We start from the raw sequence: 19746 nt of genomic DNA, 5'->3' as shown, positions 1-19746 counted from the left end.
TTGGTCCAACCTGGGCGATGTCCGGTGCCCTTTGTGCAACCAGGGTGTTAGGACCCCGATTCCAAGTCACATCGATCTAGCCGGTAACACGTCATATCACATTACGGCCTCACGCACGGTATCCCCACAGGTGTTGCCTTACCATGGCCCGGGACCGTTTGTGCCTTTTGGCTCACGTATATGATAGTGTTGCTAGCATCCATATGACAGAGAACCCGGGCCGACATGGCTAGTCGTGAACCTAAAGCGGCACAGACCTATGGGGACAGGCATACATGAAACACATCGAGCATGTCGGTCAACGGTGTGTGAATCCGGGCTGTAGCACTGGGCTAACGGGACTCCGGGGAACCCGGGCTGTAGCAGGCTAGGCAGGACTCCGGATGTCACTGCGTGACATTTCCCCAAAGGGACAGACACAGGAACAAAGTCAAACACATGCCGGCCAGTCAAGTGTCCTGAGTAGTAGTGCTGGGCTAGCAGGACTCCGGTGAACCGGGCTGTAGCAGACTACTATGGCTGATGGAAGCACTAGACTACATTTCCCCATAAGAGAGGCTGCCAAGGATAAACAACTAGATTGTCGGATCCCACACATTCCAAGCATTTCAATCATACACACAATATGCTCGATATGTGTAAATACAACATGGTATCACAACATAACTCTATGTCTCAAGTATTTATTCCTTAGGCTCCGAGGAGCGAGATATTACAAACATGGGTCTCATGACCCAACAATCATAGCATACAAATCAAAGCACATGCGGAAGCTTAACATGTCTGAGTACAGACATCTACAAATGCAAAAGGCTAAGAAGCCTGACTATCTACCAGATCCTGCCGAGGGCACAAGATCATAACTGAGGTATCAAGCTAAACATCGAAGTCCACGCGAAATTACTAGTGAGACTGAAGTCTCTCTGCAAAACATAAATTAAGCAAACATGAGTACAAAAGTACTCAGCAAGACTTACATCAGAACTAGCTACATATGCATCAGTATCAACAAAGGGGGGTGGTGGAGTTTAACTGCAGCAAGCCAGCTTTGACTCGGTGGCTATCTTAAACTACGACTGCAAGTAACTCTTTTGAGGTGGCGCACATGAGTCCACATATTCACCATATCAATACACCACTATGGATCCGCTCCCGTCTCCCTACGAGAACGCCATCCATAGCACTCACGCTTATCTTGCGCATTTTAGAGTATCCACTTTCACTTGTCTACGAACTGTTATAGGCAACCCAGAAGTCCTATACCGCGGATGCGGCTATTCAAATAGTTTTATACCCTGCAGAGGTGTACTTCATCACACATGTTTCCACCACTTAGCGTCTTCACACGACATGTGCTTGGCAGACTTCAAGCGAAAGCCGACGTGGGTGTAGACCATGACCTGACTAACCGCACAAGTCGCTAGTCCAGGTTTATCGCCTATTCGGGTTCCATCCGCGAGGAGATCCGGCCGGAGTTTCCCTCACAGCCCCAAATGATGTGTGCAGAGTTCCCGAGACACCAAACGGGTGCCTGATACACCGTGCCACGGTGTATCTACCGCATCATAGCCCACCCCTAGGGTCAGCGCTACGCACGGCCGCCAACACATATCCTATAAACACCAGAAACTAGTTGCATCTCCTGGACAGAGGACGAGAGGGGCCAGTAAGTCGAGCGGGGTCATATTTCAGGGCCCAATGTGTGGTAGTAGCTGTTTCATGGATCAGAAACACAGAACTCAGTTTCTGAGAACGGTTTCAATGAGACAACCCACCATGTACTCCTACATGGCCTCCACCGCTACCTTTACCAAATCATGTTCACACACTTAGCTCACACACAGTAGGACATGTTCATCACCATTCCAATTCATCCCAGATGAATCAGACCTGACACAACTCTAAGCAATAACAGGCATGACAAGCAAACATGAATGAGTAGGCACATCAGGGCTCAAACAACTCCTACTCATGCTAGTGGGTTTCATATATTTACAGTGGCAATGATAGGTCATGCAAAGGAAAGGGGTTCAACTACCGCAGCATGTAACAGTTAAATCGTTGTTGTCCTAATGCAGTAAAAGAGAGGAGCGAGAGAGTGGGTTTGTATCTGAATGAACAAGGGGGTTTTGCTTGCCTGGCACTTCTGAAGATAGTATAGTTCTTCATCGGTGTCATCGAACTCATCGTCGAAACCACGTCTATCGAGAGGGGACAACTTCCGGCAATAAAGAAGGAAACACAATCAATGCAATGCAACAATATGATGCATGAATGTGACATGGCAATATGCTATTGATTGGCCTAATGCAACTAGCAACAAGTTAAATGGAGTTTTTTGAACACTAGGTTCAAATTCAAACTCCATATGTGAGGGTTTAAATGCCATTTATATGATTTGACCTAAACAGAAGCCATAAGTTGTTCTAACATGCATGAAAATGCTACAGATGGATAGATTGGATTTTTATGATCATTTTTCATATATAAATTATTTCATTCTGAGCTACGTTTGATTTTCTGTGATTTTTAGAAGTTTAGGACATTTTCTGGAATTTCCTGTATAAGAAAAATTCCAGTAAACAAATTACTGCATTAGCATTATGTCAGGGTGATGTCAGTGGTCAACGAGATGGTCCAGGTCAAACCTGACAGTGGTCCCGCGTGTCAGTCTCATTAGTTTTAACTAATTATAATTAGTACTAATCCTAGATTAATTAGCCGGCTGGGCCCCACCTGTGTTTGACCCAGGGGGGTCAAACTGGGCCCACCCGTGGTCGAACGGGGTCAAACTCGTCGGTGTTTAGCCGCCGGCGAGGCCAAACGCGGTGGTGCAGGTCTGGGTTTCATCTACAGGGCACCGTTTGAGGCGCCGTTGGGTTCTACGGGCAGCTGGGAACGAGCCGCGGCAGGTGGTGCTAGTGGTTGGGCTTGGGATCGCCGGAGATGACGCCGGCGACGAGTTTGGCGGCGGCCGGAGCTCGGGTGAGCTCGGACTCGTCGCTAGGGGGCACGGAGAGGCGCGTGGGTTAGTGCGTGGACTTCCTGCGGGTGCGGTAGGGCTAGTGGACAAGGTGGCGCGGCCGTTGGGTGGCCGGAGCCTCGTCAGCGACGAGCTCCGCGGCGGCGCGTGCGGGTGAGCTACGTGCAGTCGCTACGGGGCTCAAGAGAGGGAACGGAGAGGGTGGGGAGGTAGCTAGGCTCACGGCGGTTGCGACGGAGCTGATGGCGAGGTCGGGGACGGCCTCCTGCGACGGTGACGGCAAAGGGGATCTCCGGCGGTGGCGGAGTTGGGCGAGGTCGATGCGGTGGCTTCGGGGCACACGAGCGCTCAGGGCCCGGCCTGCTCAACGGAGAGGAGGGTGGTGGAGCTCGTGGACACGGTAGGGAGGCGCAGAGACGACAGTGGCTACGGCTACGACGGCGGGACGGCGGCGGCTGCTTCGGCCATGGCGGAGGGGAATGAGGGAGGGAGGCAGGGGGAGAGTGGACGTGTCTAGGGGGTCGGGGCGCGACGTGGAGGTCGTCCAGCCCGTCCAGCGGTGAAGCGGCAAGCAGGAGATGGCGCACGGCGGTGCGCGCGCGTCGGGCACGCGCCCGTCCTCCTGGCAAAGGAGGAAGACGACAGGGGAGGAGGCGGTGGTGGGCTGGGCTAGGTGGCTGGGCTGCCAGCTGGGCCGACCAGGTGGGCTGCATAGCAGGTAGGTCCAGGTAACTCTCCCCCTCTCTTATTTGTTTCTGTTTTCTATTTTTCTTTCTTTGTTTTGATTTGATTTACAAACCAAACCATTTTAAAACTTTCTGTAAATTTTTATGTGAGCTCAGGGAGCTAGTTCAAGGTCACATGCAAACTTACAGAAATACTTGAACTTTATTTCTTATATAACACAAATAAATTCAACTCAAATATGTTACTGATTTAAGTCAAAGGCCCAAAATAAATATTTCTGTGATTCCAAAAATATTGGTTTGAGTTTTACCTCTTACCATTATTTTCACATAGTAACAGGAACATTTCTTTTGACTCATTTGATGAGAATTAAATGTTGATTATTTTTAAAAGGTTTCTGAGGCTTTGAAAATTCCCTCAATTCAAATTTCAGAATTTAGACATGATGATCATGCAAGGACAAGCAAAGGCCAAACTAGGGTTGTGACAACTCACCCCCACTAAACAAGAATCTCGTCCCAAGATTCGAGTCGTGAGGTAAGAAGTCCGAGGGACACAAGCTAATACAATCTTCACGATCCAAATGTCTTTCTAGAGGATGTTGATTCATTGCATCACCTTATCTTGACTCCTGGCTTTGAGAACTACATCCAACATGACAACGAATAGAAAAGGAGATTTTTAGAAGAATCAATCTTCCAGTGGTTCGAGCAACTTAGGATCATCTTAATGGTCACAAGATGAACTCACCGAATGGGACATAGAAACATCTCTGGGCCTGAGAGGCAAGGCATGCATCAGGAGGAACGGAAGAAACAATTTGACGGGGGTTTCAAAGTAGCAAGGAAAAATTGCCATGATTCCATAATGGGCACCTTGGGGAAGGTGAATCGTAGAATTATTCCCTCAAGTGGAAAAAATAATTACTTTTGATATAAATATCATTGAAACTCTTTATGCCAGCCTAAGGCAGTCACAAACGATCGTTCGAGGGAGTTCGGGAGAACGACACACTCGGGCTAGAATGGACGATGTGAACTACCTTGTTGAAGACAACGCAAGGGATTATTTTTCTTGCGCGTGCTCTCAAGAACTTGAGCATTCCCATATTCATCATGGTTCTACCAACATCTGTGTCAAGGATCCTGGCAACACCTCTTACTACCTTGACGAATAGTGATGGACAATGCAGATGCATAGAAAGACAACCCTTTCGTACGTTTCACCTTAGCGAGGCCAAGGGAGCGAAATCTGGATGATCGACCGAGAGACATTTAGCACTCCGCTTCTAATGTTATCCTTGATGTACTGGTTACCATGGTCATGCTTTAAAGCATCAACATAACCATCAAGTAGTGGTCAGACTTTGGAATACAAATGGTCCATAGGGAACAACTTCTGGAGTAAATCATAAGAAATCCTTATGGGGAGGTGGCCAACTTCCTCAATCAAGATACTACAGTAATAGGTCTTCCAGCTGGGTGTGTTGGCCACGACATCCACTTTACCGGTTACAGAGAGACCAATATTATAGTTCTTGGAGTACGTTCCAACCATCATATTTGCCTGAGATTCAGATCTGGTTGGTGTCAGGATATTCCAGACTCATCAAGTCTAAAAGAAGAATGAGAGTTTGCAACACAATTCGACGAGATGACGTTGCGAGATTCTCGGGGAATGAACTACGATAGCAAGCTCCAAAACATGAGATGGTTCTGCTACAAACCTGTGAACACGCTATCCAAGACGAGCATGACCACGTAGTAGTCTTATAATAAAACACTACTGAGTTCAGGTGGGGAACCATCATCGAGGATATCGAAGTCCTTGTATAAGTCTTGCTCTTAAGAAGGAGCTTCTTTTCCTTGAACAAATCAATCAGTGGCTTGGTGTGCTAGGGAATAGATATGGAGTGGAGGTAATTAATCTACAAAACCATAGAATACATTCACACATGCATAACTGACTTGGGATGGTACCAGAGGAAACAAAAAACAATCTTTCTCGAACTCACGGCAGCAACTTGCACCAAATGCACATGAATTCGAGGAAGTCACTTCTTCCATCCAAGCATAAGCTTCATGAACGGAACACAAAGGCATTGCTTACAAAGTTTTCAACACTAGGTTGATGTTCAACATGAATCATGGGGGAGACAAAATGTTGTTGGTGGGCTCAACAACAACTCATCGGAATTTCCATATCACTGGACTTCCACAATCATGTGAACACGGTGGTAGCATTGGTCAGACCAAAAGATGTAATGGTGTATGCTGGAGGGATCAACCATGAGTAAGACAACATTACGAACATCGTTGGTTCTGATTTGACTTGACGATAGCCCATACTCAAGTCAAAGTTTTGACAAGGCAATAGATCCAACAACTAATCACGAGGACCAATTGATGAAGATATCATCCTTCTTTGACACACACACACAAAGATATCCCTTAACATGAACTAAGTCAGACAAGCTTTTATCTTCCAACTCTCCAAGTTGTTGTTTAGCTCAACCGACTAGTTCAGGGTACCCAACATAGAATCTTGTAGAATTGGTGGTTTGGAGGAAACCAATATGATCATGGACTTAACATAGCGGTCAGGTGACAACCTGGTAATACTTCCATGAAGATATCCGGAAATCACGAACCACCGATATGACTTTAAGCTCGAGAACAATCTTGCTTTTCAAGGCAAGACAACATGACCAGAAGAGTAAGGGATTTAATTCTAACTCAAAGATTGAAGAGTGCACCAGAAATAAGGACAAGATAACACGAGAAATCCTAGAATAGTGATTCGATAACCAACACACTAAGAATGATATTAATATCCATGAACTACCAAGCAACACTGCTAGGAGTATTGATTTCACACATCACAATTCACTTGTCGGCATTCTGGTTACAACAACACAAGGACCGAGAAATGAATGATGATGGTGCGAAGTATCACTGCATCAAAAATTCATAAGAGATGGTGCAATTCTCACAATATTCTTGAGATAAGGTGGGTAATACTTTAGGGTAGAATAGAGCAAAAGTTGGATTGGCATTTGATCTGCAGAACAGAACTACTTTGACCCAATCCTGGATACGGATGAGGTACTGGAGTTTGTTTCTCCTAGTCATTCTGAAATAGAATGGCTTAACGGACCACAAGAATAATAACATCGATAACACGGATGCACAATTACTCCTGACTATCAATTGATAGACGATGGTCGGAATATAAATGAAGAGGGACAACTCAAGAGGACATATATCTTTCTGAGTTGTGGATGCATAGATTAATATGTCGAACCAAGTTCAACAAGTTTCTTCCAGATAACCCATGCAGAAAGGTAGAACTGGCAGAATCACAATTATGAATGGAGAACTCCTCAAGAGTACTCTGATTGTGATATTTTGGTTCAAAGAACTTCTGCCTTAATGGTTCATGGTATTTGGAAGAAGGAAATACCACGGACCTCGAGGACTGTCGCAAGGTTACTAATATCCTAAAGGAACGAGCAAACACTATCAACAGGAGGTGACTGGAGTGAATCTCGGGTTCAAACCCAGGAATAGAATACCTAGTAACTAAATGGCATCATGGGATGCTTTCAAGAATGATGGCCAGAATCATCACACTGGGAACACAAGACATGGCTAGATTACTAGGTGATCCTCTAAAACACCTAGGGTCGTAATACTAGCTCCAACCTATATGTCGAGGCAACAGAGTGCCTCAACTCACCAATTAGTGTGGTTAATCTGGCCCCAAAGGATATCAGAAATGGGAAGAAAGGATTTGCAAATGCATTGGACTATTTAGAGACCTGGGATGACTCGGATAGCATAACGGCTGCAAATGTTCAAAATTATTTGAGACATCCTGCAAAATGGTGGCATAACCACTTAACATCACAATATCAAAGTTCCGAGACCAACTATGAACACACGGAAGTACTGGAAACTAAACTGAGACATGAATCCATCAATCCTATAAGTCTATGGATTAGTAACACGTCATCCTGATAGATCGATGAGAAGGCCTAGTTTCTTAACCCCGTAGAAAAGAAGAGGTTGACTCAGATCAGAAGGGCATAAGGTACAGGAGTAAAAAGAGCCTTACGTTCCCTTCAACAATCAATTCCCTTATATAACTAAAGCATTTCTAGACTCAACTTCGACCAGTTTGGCTTGGCAATCCTACAGGCAGTTAGGCTCTGATACCAACGCTGTCAGGTCCCCGATTCCAAGTCACATCGATCTAGCCGGTAACACCTCATATCACACTGTGGCCTCACGCACGGTATCCCCACGGGTGTCAACTTACCATGGCCCGGGACCGTTTGTGCCTTTTGGCTCACGTATATGATAGTGTTGCTAGCATCCATATGATAGAGAACCTGGGCCGACAAGGCTAGTCGTGAACCCAAAGCGGCACAGACCTATGGGGACAGGCATACATGAATCACATCAAGCATGTCGGTCAATGGCGTGTGAATTCGGGCTGTAGCACTGGGATAACAGGACTCTGGGGAACCCGGGCTATAGTAGGCTAGGCAGGACTCCGGATGTCACCGCGTGACATTTCCCCGAAGGGACAGACACAGGAACGAAGTGAAACACTTGCCGGCCAGTCAAGTGTCCTGAGTAGTAGTGCTGGGCTAGCAGGACTCCGGTGAACCGGGCTGTAGCAGACTACTATGGCTGATGGAAGCACTAGACTACATTTCCCCATAAGAGAGGCTGCCAAGGATAAACAACTAGATTGTCGGATCCCACACATTCCAAGCATTTCAATCATACACACAATATGCTCGATATGTGTAAATACAACATGGTATCACAACATAACTCTACGACTCAAGTATTTATTCATTAGGCTCCAAGGAGCGAGATATTACAAACATGGGTCTCATGACCCAACAATAATAGCATACAAATCAAAGCACATGCGGAAGCTTAACATGTCTGAGTACAGAAATCTACAAATGGAAAAGGCTAAGAAGCCTAACTATCTACCAGATCTTGCCGAGGGCACAAGATCGTAGCTGAGGTATCAAGCTAAACGTCGAAGTCCACGCGAAACTACTTGCGAGACTGAAGTCTATCGTTTGATCATAAGCTACACTTAATGTTTGCTTAATGCTTGCTTAAATATTATCATGCTATCTATCGTTTGTGATCATTCACTATTCTTGGTGATGAGTGCATGTATTTCATTCTTATCATTTTGAGCGCTCCACCAAGATGCATGTGACATGGAAGAGTAACCCATGACTCTAACTCTTTGTGCATTTGTATCCAAAGCAAATTTTATATATGCACAAATTTAGGGGGAGCTCTTACTTATCACATACTTCTCAAAGCGACGATATACTCCATGCTTATTATTATTCGTCGAAGCTTTGATCTATATGTTGTCATCAATTACCAAAAAGGGGGAGATTGAAAGTGCAACTATCCCTAGGTGGTTTTGGTAATTCATAACAACATATAGCTCATTGAGCTAATACTATTCCAAGATGATTATTTCAGGAAAGCTCAATGATTGGCATGGCATGGATATGAAAGTGGAACCCTCAAAATGCTAAGGAAAATGGATTGGCTCAAGCTCAAAAGCTCAAGACTCTTCATTTTATATTTTAGTGATCCAAGATCACATTGAGTCCATAGGAAAAGCCAATACTATCAAGGAGGGATGAGGTGTTGCTTAATGATCCTCTTGCTCCATGTGCTTAATGATATGCTCCAAAACCCTCAACTACTTTCCCATATCCACATATGACCTAAACTCTAAGCCAAACTCGGTCCTACCGATTTTTCCTATCTGGCGCCACCGAGTTTCAATTGTCATTAGCCACTGCCAAACCTTAGCAATTCGGTCCTACTGATAAGGATCTCGGTCCCACCGAGATGGGGTTGCAAACTCTCTGTTTCCCTTTCGTAACTTTTCGGTCCCACCGAAAGAGCGAATCGGTCCCACCGAGATTGCAATGTAAACTCAGTGTTCCCGTTTGTAACTTTTCGGTCTCACCAAGTTCCACTCGGTCCCACCGAAAGAGCAAATCGGTCCCACCGAGTTTGCCTGACCAACTCTCTGGTTAGCTAATTACCAAACTCGGTCTCACCGAGTTTGTGTAATCGGTCTCACCGAGATTACGTTATGCCCAAACCCTAACCGAATCGGTCCTACCGAGTTGCATGTCAGTCCCACCGAAATTCCTAACGGTCACTAGGTTTACATTTTCGGTCAGACCGAGTTTTATGATTCGGTCCCACCGAGATTGGAAAACTGTGTAACGGTTGGATTTTGAGTGGAGGCTATATATACCCCTCCACCTCCTTCTCATTCAAGGAGAGAGCCATCAGAACACACACACCATTCCTACTCATATGTTCTGAGAGAAAACCACCTACTCATGTGTTGAGACCAAGACATTCCATTCCTACCATATGAATCTTGATCTCTAGCCTTCCCAAGTTGCTTTCCACTCAAATCTTCTTTCCACCAAATCCAAACCCTATGAGAGAGAGTTGAGTGTTGGGGAGACTATCATTTGAAGCACAAGAGCAAGGAGTTCATTACCTACACACCATTTGTTACTTCTTGGAGAGTGGTGTCTCCTAGATTGGCTAGGTGTCACTTGGGAGCCTCCGACAAGATTGTGGAGTTGAACCAAGGAGTTTGTAAGGGCAAGGAGATCGCCTACTTCGTGAAGATCTACCGCTAGTGAGGCAAGTCCTTCGTGGGCGTTGGCCATGGTGGGATAGACAAGGTTGCTTCTTCATGGACCCTTTGTGGGTGGTTGCTTCTTCGTGGACCCTTCGTGGGTGGAGCCCTTCGTGGACTCGCGCAACCGTTGCCCTTGGGTGGAGCCCTGTGTGGACTCGCGCAACCGTTACCCTTCGTGGGTTGAAGTCTCCATCAACGTGGATGTAGGATAGCACCACCTATCCGAACCACGGGAAAAACATCCGTGTCTCCAATAGCGTTTGAAATCTCCAAACCCTTCCCTTTATATTCTTGCAAGTTGCATGCTTTACTTTCCGCTGCCAATATACTCTTTGCATGCTTGCTTGAATTATGTGATGATTGCTTGACTTGTCCTAAAATAGCTAAAATCTGCCAAGGACTAAAATTGGGAAAAGGTTAAGTTTTTATTTGGTCAAGTAGTCTAATCACCCCCCCTCTAGACATACTTTCGATCCTACAACAACTCTAAGCAATAGCAGGCATGACAAGCGAACATGAATGAGTACGCACATCAGGGCTCAAACAAGTCCTACTCATGCTAGTGGGTTTCATCTATTTACTGTGGCAATGACAGGTCATGCAAAGGAAAGGGGTTCAACTACCGCAGCATGTAACAGTTGAATCGTTGTTGTCCTAATGCAGTAAAAGAGAGCAGGCGCGAGAGAGTGGGTTTGTATCGGAATGAGCAAGGGGGTTTTGCTTGCCTGGCACTTCTGAAGATAGTATAGTTCTTCATCGGTGTCATCGAACTGATCGTCGAAACCACGTCTATCGAGAGGGGACAACTTCCGGCAATAAAGAAGGAAACACAATCAATGCAATGCAACAATATGATGCATGAATGTGACATGGCAATATGCTGTTGATTGGCCTAATGCAACTAGCAACAAGTTAAATGGAGTTGTTTTGAACACTAGGTTCAAATTCAAAGTCCATATGTGAGGGTTTAAATGCCATTTATATGATTTGACCTAAACAGCAGCCATAAGTTGTTCTAACATGCATGAAAATGCTACAGATGGATAGATTGGATTTTTCTGATCATTTTTCATATATAAATTATTTCATTCTGAGCTACGGTTGATTTTCTGTGATTTTTAGAAGTTTCGGACATTTTCTGGAATTTCCTGTATAAGAAAAATTCCAGTAAACAAATTACTGCATCAGCATTACGTCAGGGTGACGTCAGTGGTCAACGAGAGGTCCAGGTCAAACCTAACAGTGGGTCCCGCGTATCAATGTCATTAGTTTTAACTAATTATAATTAGTACTAAACCTAGATTAATTAGCCGGCTGGGCCCCACCTGTGTTTGACCCAGGGGGTCAAACTGGGCCCACCTGTGGTCGAACGGGGTCAAACTCGCCGGCGTTTAGCTGCCGGCGAGGCCAAACACGGTAGTGTAGGTGCGGGTTTCATCTACAGGGCACCGTTCGAGGCGCCGTTGGGTTCTACGGGCAGCTGGGAACGAGTCGCGGCGGGTGGTGCTAGTGGTTGGGCTCGGGGTCGCCGGAAATGACGCCGGCGACGAGTTTGGCGGCGGCCGGAGCTCGGGTGAGCTCGGACTCGTCTCTAGGGGGCACGGAGAGGCGCGTGGGTTAGTGCGTTGAGTTCCTGGGGGTGCGGTAGGGCTAGTGGACAAGGTGGCGCAGCCGTTGGGTGGCCGGAGCCTCGTCGGTGACGAGCTCTGCGGCGGCGCGTGCGGGTGAGCTACGTGCAGTCGCTACGGGGCTCGAGAGAGGGAATGGAGAGGGTGGGGAGGTAGCCAGGCTCACGGCGGTTGCGATGGAGCTGACAGCAAGGTCGGGGACGGCCTGCTGCAACGGTGATGGCGAAGGGGATATCCGGCGGTGGCGGAGTTGGACGAGGTCGATGCGGTGGCTTCGAGGCACGCGAGCGCTCGGGGCTCGGCCTGCTCGGCGGAGAGGAGGGTGGCGGAGCTCGTGGACACGGTAGGGCGGCGCAGAGACAACGGTGGCTACGGCTACGGCGGCGGGACAGCGGCGGCTGCTTTAGCCATGGCGGACGGGAACGAGGGAGAGAGGCAGGGAGAGAGTGGACGTGTCCAGGGGGTCGGGGGCGCGACGTGGAGGTCATCCAGCCCGTCCAGCGTCGAAGCGGCAAGTAGGAGGTGGCGCACGGCGGTGCGAGCGCGTAGGGCACGCGCTCGTCCTCCTGGCAAAGGAGGAAGACGACAGGGGAGGAGGCGGTGGTGGGCTGGGCCAGTTGGCTAGGTTGGCAGCTGGGCCGGCCAGGTGGGCTGCATAGCAGGTAGGTCCAGGTAACGCTCTATGTCTCTTATTTGTTTCTGTTTTCTATTTTTCTTTCTTTGTTTTGATTTGATTTACAAACCAAACCATTTTAGAACTTTCTGTAAATTTTTATGTGAGCTCAGGGAGCTAGTTCAAGGTCACATGCAAACTTACAGAAATACTTGAACTTTATTTCTTATATAACATAAATAAATTCAACTCAAATATGGTATTGATTTAAGTCAAAGGCCCAAAATAAATATTTCTGTGATTCCAAAAATATTGGTTTGATTTTTACCTCTTACCATTATTTTCACAGAGTAATAGGAACATTTCTTTGGACTCATTTGATGAGAATTAAATGTTGATCATTTTTAAAAGGTTTCTGAGGCTTTGAAAATTCCCTCAATCCAATTTCAGAATTTAGGCATGATGATCGTGCAAGGACAAGCAAAGGCCAAACTAGGGTTGTGACACAGGGTTTATGCCAACCCGACGTCTGGCCCATCCGGTGTGCCCTGAGAATGAGATATGTGCAGCTCCTATCGGGATTTGTCGGCACATTCGGGTGGTCTTGCTGGTCTTGTTTTACCATTGTCGAAATGTCTTGTAACCGGGATTCCAAGACTGATCGGGCCTTTTCGGGAGAAGGAATATCCTTCGTTGATCATGAGAGCTTGTGATGGGCTAAGTTGGGACACCCCTGTGGGCTATAAACTTTCGAGAGCCATGCCCACGGTTATGTGGCCGATGGGAATTTGTTAATATCCGGTTGTAGAGAACATGACACTTGACTTAATTAAAATGAATCAACCGCGTGTGTAGCCGTGATGGTCTCTTTTCGGTGGAGTCCAAGAAGTGAACACAGTTTTGGGTTATGTTTGAATATAAGTAGTTTCAGGATCACTTATAGCTTCACGACCATTGCGTAGCTTCTCATATTACTCCTATTTGTATATGTTAGCCACCATATTTGCTTAGCGCTTGATGCTACTTCACGTCATTACCTTGTCCTATCCATAAGCTTAAATAGTCTTGATCTCGCGGGTGTGAGATTGTTGAGTCCTCGTGACTCACGGATACTTCCAAAACAGTTGCAGATGCCGATGATACCAGAGTAGGTGATGCTACCGAACTCAAGTGGGAGTTCGACGAGGAACTTGGTCGTTACTATATTTCATTTTCCTGATGATCAGTAGTGGAGCCCAGTTGGGATGATCGGGGATCTAGTATTTGGGCTTATCTTCCTTTTCATTTGGTTTTCCCCGTAGTCGGTCTATGTGTGTATTTTGGATGATGTATGATTATTTAAGTATTGTGTGAAGTGGCGATTGTAAGCCAACTCTCTTTATCCCTTTCTTGTTCATTACATGGGATTGTGTCAAGATGACCCTTCTTGCGACAAAACCACCATGCGGTTATGCCTCCAAGTTGTGCCTCGACATGTGAGAGATATAGCCGCATCGTGGGCGTTACACTTTTACAGGCGAAGACCACTTTTGTCAGGATAACTTGTACAAGTTGTCTCCCTTCGAATTTGGCTGTTGTGGGATCCCTTCGCGCCTTTATTTGGGAAGATGACCAAGGCCACTAGAAATAGGACTTAGCCACCACCATAGAAGGGGGGTCATTCAGATCATCCTCTCACCCACCAGTTCATCGAGCTCAAGAACACCTCAACTCCTGAGGCTGTTCGACCACTGTAATAGTCCCCTTGAGGCAATCCACCCCAAAGCTGGAGTAGGGTATTACACCGCAAGGTGGCCTGAACCAGGATAAACTACTGTGTCTCTTGTCCCTTGGGCTCGTCGAGCTAGGCCTTGGAATCGTTGAGCGGGCAGACTGGGGAGGATGAATTCTTCGCATGCACCCTAGTGTTCGAGCCTCTCAAGGGTCTGCAAAACCCAGAATCCGACAACCACCATGGCTCGGCAGCTTGTCGTGGTTGCGCCACCTCCGCCATGGAAGGACGGGGCCGGCCTGTGCGCTCCTATGACTGGGTCGCCCTCCCGAGTCCTGGAGGCCCAACCTCATGAGGAGGTGATCTCCGCATCCAATGTCGGCGTTCTGGGAACGGGGGTCCCCAGACTTGCCTGCATACGGCCTGCGGCGTGGCTCAAAGGGGGCCCAGCACAGCCTGTCTTCATCGACACAACCCCAAGACCCTCGCGAGGGGCCAAGCCTCGCGGGGCGGACGACATGGAGCTTCCTCAGGCACGGCCACATCAGGCTGGCTCGCGAGGAGGCGGAGAGATCAAGGCGGGGTACCTCACGAGGTGCCCGTGACGCAAGCCATGACGACCAAGGGCGCCAGCCCGCGCAGTGTCCTCCTTTCCTCTTTGGTGCAAAGGGAGCAAGCGCAGGCGAGAGCATCAAGCAAAGGCACCGATTTCGGTGCAACGAGACCAAGACCAGTCCAACGGCAGGGAGGAAGTCATTGTGGAGCCCAAGCCAGCGTCACCACTAGAGTCTTTGGCAGGCGAGGACTAACTTTAGTCAGGATAAGTGTACCAGATGTTCCCCTTCAAAATGGCCAATTGTTGGCGCCCTTCCCGCTCAATATTTGGGAAGAGGCCCAGGGCCTTTGCCTATAAATAGGACTAGCCACCCCCAGGGTAAGGAGGATCCAGAATCGGCCAACCCAGAAACTAGCTAGGGTCGCAATCGAGAAGAGAGAGAGGGAAGGGTGACTGAACTCCCCCTAGCAGTTCATCCTCCCAACCAAGAACAGACCCTCGCGAGGCTGTTCTTCCTTGTATTGCTCATCATCATCAGCCGAAGAGGCAATCCACCATACCACACACTGGAGTAGGGTGTTACACCACAACGGTGACCCGAACCAGTATAAACCCTATGTCTCTTGTGTTGTTCTTTCCGTAGCTTAGATCTTAGCAAGGCGGAGGGGTGCAGGTAGGTAGAAGGCGAAATCTCCGCGTGCACCCTAGTGTTCGAACCTCAAGGGTCTGCCGGAACCCGAAATCCGACATTTGGCGCGCCAGGTAGGGGTGCGCCGGAATCCACCTTCTACCACTTCATGCCCCACCGCGTCGTCATCACCATGTCCGATGACCAGGCGGGCAACCCAGATCCATGGGCGGCATGGCCCGCCCGTGCAGAGCCGCTCGCCTTGGGCGACCCCGTGCCCCAGGCAGCTCGCGGTCCGCAGGGCGCTGCGGGCCGCAGGCGATGCGGACAGGCTTCGACAGCTCTCACACCGCGGCAAGCGCGGTCGGCATCAAGGGCCTCCAATCATGCCGCGACCACGACACCGTACACCCGCCGAGAACAGGCGAACTCGGGGCCGCGCTCACGGTGGCCCGAGAGCTGCTGCAGTGCAGGCTGCTGGAGGGCGGCCGCGGCGTGCTGCTGGAGTGGGTGGCAGAGCTCCTGGGCTTCGCTGCCTCGGGGGCTCACCCCTTCTGCACCCAGCTCCCATCTCAAGCCCAGGGCGGCCCGCGTGGGGGCTCCGCGCGCGCCCGCGGGCTCCAAGGCTACTCCAACGCCAGTGAAGCTGTCGGCACCGGACCGGCGGCGGCGCTATCCCCGCTCCCGGTCCGTGAAGAAGAAGGACTCGACGCGACCCGCGGCCCCAGTGGACAGCCGCGCTACCACCCCATGGTAGGCGCGTCAAGCAGAGCTGCGTGGCACGCGGAGCACTACGGCATGGTCTTCGGGATGACGGCGCCGGAAGAATATGTGCCCCTCATGATGGACCAAGGACACCCTCACCAGGGCGAACAAGGCTCGCTCCTCAGCCCGAGCTGGGGGAACGAGGCGCCAGAAGCTGAACCCTTCCAGGAGCCCAAGGACGGTCCCACTGGCCACGCTGGAGGCAACGATTATCGGGTACCGCTAATTCCTCAGGAGCAAGCATACGCTAATCATGGATCACAGGAGGTGCAGGTCGCCACAGCGAGCAGCAGCCCCGCTCCCACAGTCTCCTACCCCTCGGGAGGAGGGTGCAGGGGGCTGTAGGAGAGGGGCCGAGATCCGACATCACCACCGCGGCATTCGGAGCAAGGTGTTCTTAGGAGGTGGGCCCTCTGCTGGGGAGGTGCCTCAGGGCTTGCCCCTGGCGGAGGACCCGTGGTCGTCGGGGGAACCGCTGGCGACCGCTCTACCCCATCGGCGGCATCCTGGTTTCTGGTCGTCGTTGATGGCACTAGAGTGTGGCGCAAGGCAGGGCCCTCATCTGGCGATATGAAGCAAGGCCGGTTCCTGTGAAGAAGGCCCAGTGCCTGTGAAGCTCTCCGCCCCGTGACACTCTCACGTAATAATGAGTGGGGCTGTACACGCCCCGGAGTCTCAGGGGTGCCGGCCTCAGGACCTGGGGCTCCCTCCCACGCCCAGTGGCAGCACTTAGCTCCGCGCTGGTGAGAAGACGTCCAAGACTAGATTAGGTGCCGGACGCGGCGTTTTGTCTGCTTTCGTTGCTTTTCCCTTTGGTTGTCACTTTCCCCCGCTGGATTTAAGTTGGATTCGAATTTGAGATTTGCGTGTGTTCGGGGAAGGGGTGCTTAGTCTCGTTCGAGCAATTTCTCGCGTTTTGGTTACCACTTCGCCTCAGCTGCCTCCCCTCGTGAGCCCCTCGCGAGCCGGGTCAGGCCTAGCTTGTGCGCAGCCCAGACTGCCGCCGCCGCGTCCTATCAGGAGGGTTTTTTTACTGCAGATCCTACGGATTCGATCAGGGAACACTCGGGACACCACAGCCTCCCACAGGCTACCTCAGGGCCCGCACGGCACAGAGGTAAACTAGCCGACCAGCGCGTCACTTAAGCCAAACACTTGGCGCGGGCGCATAGGCAATGTAACGTCTACTAATACGATGAACACAAGTTTTACATGAGGGGCTCCCCCTCTAAAATGCTCTCACAGCCATCAGGCCAAAACCTGAGTTCTATTCATGCAGGGTAAGGAAACAGGAACGATGCATGATCAGTCGGATAAATCCCCCAATGCGTCCTCAGGAGCACCACCCGAACCGTTGCTGGCGTCGCTGAACTCGCCATCACTGTCTGCGTCACTGCCAGCGACGTCAGGGCCTTTCACCACACCGCCCTCGTCAGCAGCCACGATCACGTCGTCATTGTCTGAAGCGAAGGCCCTGACAAGAGCATCCACATTGTCTTCCACCCAGTGCGCGAGGTCGTCTCGGACGGCCTAGGGGACTGGGGCGATGGCGGTGTCGAAGTCGAAGTGGGGATCCATGTTCTGGAGATGGCTGAAGACGCGAGAAAAGGCGCGCCCGAGCAGGGCGCGGCTCCTCTCCTCCACCAACCTGTCGGCCCTGACCGACCGCGCCTCTAGCTGCGTCACCACGTCGGTGAAGAACTGAAGGTTGCCGGCGTAGTTGACTGCGTGCGGCTTGCCAACAGCCGCCTCGCAGAGGTTGCCCAAGGCTGTGTTGGCTCTCTCCCGGAGCGTGGTGAGCATGGGGCCATGCTCATGCTCCAGGATCCGCTGCTGACGTATCTCGTCCGCATTCTGGCGCGCGACGACCTCGGCCTCCTCCACCCGCTGGCGAAGAAGGAGCACCTCGGCCTGGGAGGTAGTTGACTCCCCTTGCGCTACCTAAAGTGTGGCCCGAAAAGCATCGGCCCGCCGCGTCGCTTCCTCCAGCTTGGCCCTCAAGGCAGCAGTCCTACCTTCAGCCTCGCCCGGATCAACTCCAGCCTCTCCTCGAACTCGTGCTCGAGGCTCAAGCGCGCCATCGCCACCCGACGTCCGACCTCCTCCAGGACGCAAGCTTCCCGTACAGTGACATCATCCTCCGCCTGCGTCACCAAGCGCTCCCTCGTCTCCAGGCGCTCGTACTCGCGGGTACGTTCGGCGGCTTCCAGCGTCAGCGCCTCCTCGCGCTTCTGGACCTCTGCTGGGTCGCCAGAGGCCACCTTCATCGATGTGAGGGCTGCCTCGCGCAGCTCCACTTGCTCCTCCAGTGAGTGGCACCAGGCCAGGAGCTCCCGAGCCCGCTCCTCCGCCGCCTCTCGCCACCGGTCGGCTTCCCGGGCCTCCTCAGCGGCCCGAGATCGGGCCTCCCGAGAGGCCACCAGCGATGCCTTGGCCTCTGCATCGTCAAGATTGCGCTGACGGCGCGCAAGGGCAATGGCGCCCTCCAGCTCGCGCCTCTCTGCAGCCAGGCGCAAGCCCTCGGCCTCAAGGCGCGCGTCTTCATCAGCAAGCTCCTCACCAAGCAGGCTCACCGTGTCAGCCGCCCTTCGAAGGAATCCTTGGCGAAGAGCGCGACGTTCTCGGGCGCGCTTGAGCATGTCTTCCAAACCATCATCTGCCTCGAGCAAGCGCCGAGGGCCATGAATCAGCACTCCCCTCCGGGTAGGGGGCTGGGGGCTGGCACCCTCGCGACGGACGGGCACGTCACGCCAGAAGCCCGGCCTGGAGCCAGCCCGTCCCCAGATGAAGAGCGCAGGGAGCGCCTCAGCCAATCGCAGTCCACGATCAGGCGAGAAGCCCACGGGAGGTTGGCTATGCCACGAGAAGGCCCGCGAAGGAGGATCGCGAGGTGCGCAGGGCCACGATGCGCCTCGGGACGGTTCGCCTCTCCGATCGCCCTCACCACAAGGGCTCTGCTGCTCGGAGCGCTTGAGGACGGTGGAGGGGGCGGAGCCAAGGGGGACGACACCTCAGCCGTCCCCGCAAGCTCGGCTGGAAGGGGCCTGCGGAGCAAGGATCAGTAAAAGCAACAGAAGGATCGGGAGCTAGGAAAGGAGAAGGCTTACTCGTCAGTGGTGAAGTACTTCCTACGCTTCAGCAAGCGACAAGGGTAATCGTCGCCCAGGGCCTCCCTTCTCTTCCGGAGGGCCTCAAAGTCCACGCGGAAGCGGCCCAAGAGTTGAGCGCAGGGATCAACCTGCGACGAAGACGGAGCGTCAAGGCGATCCACGTCAGGGGCGCCTGCCTGATGCGCGCAGCTGATCGCCTCGCCAAGAGAAGCGGCTGGAGCCTCAGGGGCCTTAGTCGCAGGCGCTGAGGGCAGCTTCTTGCCACCCTCAGCCTCAGCGGCACGGGCCCCAAGAGCTGCTCCCTCATGAGCATTGCCCGGCGCTGTCACCACGCCGGGA

This window comes from Triticum urartu, chromosome 4, assembly GCF_003073215.2.
Source record: "Triticum urartu cultivar G1812 chromosome 4, Tu2.1, whole genome shotgun sequence".
NCBI lineage: Eukaryota > Viridiplantae > Streptophyta > Magnoliopsida > Poales > Poaceae > Triticum > Triticum urartu.
This window is presented reverse-complemented; position numbering follows the sequence as displayed.